The sequence below is a fragment of the Manis javanica genome, chromosome 10 (genome assembly GCF_040802235.1).
Source record: "Manis javanica isolate MJ-LG chromosome 10, MJ_LKY, whole genome shotgun sequence".
Classification (NCBI taxonomy): Eukaryota; Metazoa; Chordata; class Mammalia; order Pholidota; family Manidae; genus Manis; species Manis javanica.
Genome location: NC_133165.1, coordinates 38,415,696 through 38,421,099, shown reverse-complemented (window position 1 = coordinate 38,421,099; position 5,404 = coordinate 38,415,696).

Here is a 5,404-nt window from a genome sequence, read left to right as displayed (position 1 = left end):
AATGTCAACTGGTACAACCACTGTGGAAAGCAGTATGGAGGTTCCTCAAAAAACTAAATATAGAAATACCAATTGATCCAGTAATTCCAGTTCTAGGAATTTACCAAAGAAAACTAAGTCCCTGATTTGAAAAGACATATGCACTCCTATGTTTATCACTGCATTATTTACAATAGCCAAGATATGGAAACAACATAAGTGTCCATTAACAGATGAATGGATAAAGAACATATGGAACATATACATAATGGACTATTATTCAGCCATGAAAACAAAAGAAATAGTCTCATTTTTACCAATATGGATGGATCTAGAGGTATTATGCTCAGTGAAATAAACCAGGCCAAGAAAGACAAATACTACTCACTTCTTTGTGTAATATAAAAACAAAGCAAGACAAAAGTAACAAAACAGCCATAGACTCATATATACTGAGAAGTGACTAATGGTTACCATGGAGGAGAGGTTGAGGGGGTTGGGTGGGAGGGTGAGGGAGATAAAGGGGCACAAAATTTCTCAATCATAATATAAGTTGGTCATGGGGATAGTAGTACAACATGGAGAATATAGTCAGTGATTCTGTAACATCTTTCTAGGTTGATAGATAGTAACTCTACTAGTGGGGGTGAGGATTTAATAAGATGGGTAACAGTTGAACCACTGTATTGTCTATTTGAAAACAATATATGATTGTATATCAATAATACTTCAAGAAAAATTGAGGTCCTTTTATGTTGGGTGCATAGATATTTACAGGCGTATCTGCGTGGACTGATCCCTTTATCATTATATATTGTCCTTCTTTGTCTCTGTTAGTTTCTTTGTTTTGAAGTCTATTTTATCTGATATAAGTATTGCTACTCCTGCTTTTTTTCCCCTCTTATTTGCATGAAATATCTTTTTCCATTTCTTCACTTTCGTTCTATTTATGTCTTTAGGTCTGAAATGAGTCTCTTGTAGGCAGCGTATAGATGAGTCTTGTTTCTTTATCCATTCTGCCATCCTATGTCTTTTGATTGGTGCGTTCAATCTATTTACATTTCAGGTGTTACTGATAGGTGTGCACTTACTACCATTTTATTGTTTTCTAGTTGTTTTTGTAGCTCCTCTCTGTTCCTTTCTTCCTCACTTATACCCTTGTCTTGTTATTTGATATTTTTCTGTAGTGTTATGCTTAGGTTCCTAAAAAATTTTTTTGTTTCTCTTATAGGCTTTAGGTTTGTGGTTACCATAAGGTTCATAGTTTCCTAAATATATAGTAGTCTATATTAAGCTGATGGTCACTCAATTTTGAACATATTCTAAAAATAACTACTTTTTGTTCTTCCTCCTTCTCCACACTTTATGTGTAAGATGTCATTATACCTTTTGTGCATCTCTTGACTAATTTTTTGTGAAGTTGATTTTACTACCTTTGTTTTTTTAACTTCACAGTTGCTTAGTAAGTGATTGGTCTGCTACCTTTACTGTAGGTTTATTTTCCTGATGAAAAATATTTAGACTTAAGAACATTTCCATCTAAAGAAGTCTCTTTAACATGTCCTGTAAGGCTTGTTTAGTGGTGGTAAATTCTTTTAACCTTTATCTATTTGGGAAATTTTAATCATTCTTCAATTCTGAATGATAACCTTGATGGGTAGAGAATTGTTGGTTGTGGGTTCTTCCCTTTCAGTACTTTGAATATTTCATACTACTCCCCTCTGGCCTGTAGTGTTTCTGCTGAAAAATCTGCTGATAGACTGCTGGAGTTTTCTTTATAGGTAACTACTTCTCTCTTGTTGCTTTTAAGATTCTCTCTTTATCTTTGCTGTGTTAACTACTGTATATCTTTATGTTGTCTTCCTGGGGTTCCTTTTGCTAGTGACCCTGTGCATTTCCCAGGATTGGGGTGTCTATTTTCTTCCCCAGACGGGAAATTTCCAGCTATTATTTTTTAAAATAGACTTTCTACTCCTTTGTCTTTCTCTTTTCCTTCTGGGGCCCCTATTAGGCAAACATTGTTTTATTTGGAGTTGTCACACAGCTGTCTTAGGATGTTTTCATTTTTAGAAATACTTTTTTCTCTCTGGTCCTTGGCTTGTTTACTCTGCTGCTCCCTGTCTTCCTCCACTGATTCTTCCCTTTGCTTCCAGCAGTCTATTCATTCCCTCTATTGTATTTTTCATTTCAGTTATTGTATTCTTCAGGTCTGAGTGGCTCTTTTTCATATTTTCTATCTCCTTGTTGAAGTTCTCACTGAAATCATCAATTATTTTCCCCAGTTTAATGAGCATCTTTACAACTGTTACTTTGAATTCTTCATTTTCATTTCATTTAGCCCTTTACTGGTGTTTTATCTTGTTCTTTTGTTTGGAACATATTTCTCTGCCTCATTTGTCTGGGTTTTTCTGTTTCTTCCTTTGCATTAGATATATCAGCTATGCCTCTTGGTCTTGAAACCAATGGCTTTGGAAGTGAGCATTCTGTGGTTCCCAGAAGCTCAAAACTGCTCACCTGTGCCTGGTTCTCTTCTGTGATGGAGCCACAGTTGCTGGTGGTGGGTTATGGGTGGGGGCAAACGTTCTGCCTGTCTACCAGCAGTGGCTGATCACTAGAGCTCGTCTCCGCCTGCCCTTTGTGTTACATGAGGCACTTCTGTTGTGATTTATTGTGGATGGGGCTATCCTCTGCCTTCTGGTCAGCAGTGCCAGGCTGCTGCTGGGACAAGTGTGCTTGGGAGGGCAGCACACTTTGGGGTGTTTGAGTTGAGGCAGTGGGGCAGGTGGAAGGTTTGTAGCTGGCTCCTGCAAGCATCTGACAGTGGGCTGAGGAAGGGCCAAGAGAACCAGGAGACTGTAGTTCACCCCCTGCCTGAAAGTAAACACAACAGACTGCTGCTGGGCAGGATGGGTGTGCAGGGGAGTTCTGTGCAGGGCTGAGTGGCCATCATGGGACATGGAAAATTTCAGAGCTAGATCCTGCAAGTGCCTGACTGGTTGGGCTAAGGGAGGGCTGAGGAAGCATTGTCTTCCTGCCTTTTCTTCTCTGGAGAAGGCTCTCTCTGACTCCACTTCTCTGGCACACTTTCTGCTTCTGGTAAATCTTTCGAACAGCCACCTCTGTGTTGGGTCTCAGTGGGGATAACAGAGCATTTCTGTCCTCCACCAGGGGCAAGAGTCTCAGCCTCCCAGAGTGCTTCAACTTGCCCCCCTGGTGTCCAGCCCCATTAATCACCATAGTCCAATCCAATGCAGTGTGGCCTTGTATTCCCAGAGCAGATCTTCAGGGCCAGGTGTGCAGGATTCCTGAGTGTTTATCCCATTCCCACTCTATTCCTCTCTCTCTCTTGCTTGTGGGCTGTGAAGGGGGAAGGGTTTTGGTCCCAACTGATCATGGCTCTGCCCCTTTATTCTTCTCTGTGTGGTCTTCTCTTCTTCACCAGGTGTAGATGGGCTGTTCTGCAGTCTTCAGATCATTTTCAGGGTTAGTCTATTTGCCATAGTTGCTTTCTTGGTATGTACATGGTAGGAGGTTTTCATCTTGCCTTCCTAGTTCACCATCTTTAACCTGAAAATCTGGTCTACATTAGCATTTTTTTGGATACATGCATTCAATGCCCTCAAAAAAGGCCACCTGACATTGCCACCAATAATGTACAATTGTGCCTAAAATGAAAAATTCAGTGTTTTCCTCTTGCTGTAGGGAAAAGCCTCAGTTCATTCCATCTCCTGTGTGTTTCTTAGTCCTCACACAAAATTCTTCATTTCTGATACTTCCTGTCACCAAATACGTGGGGGTTCTGCCCATACCAAACAATTCTTTGTGATACTTACCTGGTGTCCAGAATTTAACTCAGTTCTAACACTATCTACCTGGAGATAGCATCAGATCCCACAGGTGAAGGGCTCAGCCCCACAAGACTGCCACACCCAGCCTCCCAATATACTTCAGATGCCAGTTTCAGGCCCACATTACCACCTGTGCTTCTGATCAACCAGCTACAGATCGAGGTTCCAATGACCACCTATTTGGGTTTAATTAAATTGCTAGAGCAGCTCATAGAACTCAGGAAAACATTCACTTATGTTTACCATTTTATAAGGGGTGTATTAAAGATATAATGAACAGCCAGATGAAGAGATACACAAGGTGAGGTCTGGAGGGTCACGAACGCAGCGGTTCCTGTTCCTGTGGAGTTGGGTCATGTGACCCTCCTGGTACATGGATGTGTTCACCAAGATGGATGATTTTGAGCCCCTGCCATTAGGATTTTATGGAGGCTTCCTCACATAGGTTTGATCAATTATTAACTCCATGTCCATTCTCCAGAGGATGTGGCTGGGGCTGAAAACTCCAAGCTTCTGATCACGGCTTGGTTTTTCTGCTGGCCAGCCTCCGCCCAGGAGCCATCTAGGAGCCCACCTGGAGTTGCCTCATTGGAGTAAAACAGATGTTCCTAATGTTCTAATCACTTAGAAATTTACCAGGGTTGTAGGAGCTCTGTGTCAGGAAATGGGGGCAGAGACCAATATATATTTTTTCTGTTTTCTCACAGTACCCATCTGCTTTCTCTCTTACATGAATTCCCAAAAGCTTCTCGTCTGCTGATGACACACCTTCTCGTATTTCAGTGATAGTACTGATTTTCTGTTTCTTCTTGGGTAGAAGGAGTGACCAAAGCATGTGCTCAGCTGCCGTCTTGATCTAATTTTTCCAAATATCAGTTTTCCCCTATGATCTTGATATTATCCTTTCAGTAACTCTTTAAGTATCCAGTTGCCAGCAATCTTGCTTTCAGGGCAGTCTTGAAAATGTTTTGGATTTTTCTCACATATGTACAATGATTTGAAAACTTTTTTCCCACATGAGTGACTTTCTCTTTCCTTGAAGGATGAACCCTTGCAAGGAGTATTAAGAAGGAGACTTATGGCCAAGAATTAATAGTAACTGTAATAAAAAATAGCATTTGTTGAGAAATTTTTTCCTCTACATGATGTTAAGCACTTTTACATTGAATATATAATTTAATACAGCAATTATGTTTTATAGACGTGGAAACTGAGGCTTATGGAGTTGTTACTTGCCATGACCACACAGTTACCAAGTGTTAGAGCCAGAATGTAAATCCAAGCAGTCAGGCTTGTTTTTACTACTGAACCAAAGCTTACTTATCAATATGTGTTAAGTGAGCACTTAGTGGGTTAGCCAGCCTCTAAGATGGCCTCTAAAGATCCCTGCCTACTGGTGTTCACCAGGAGGTAATTTTCTCCCACAGTGAATAAGACTGACCTTTGTAACCAAGGTGATATTGTAGAAATAGCAGTGAGTGGCTTCCAAGTCTACATCATAAATGGCATTGTGACCTCTGCCTGCTCTCCCTTGGCTCAGACCTTCTGCCTGCAGCCATGACAGTGAGCTATCTTGG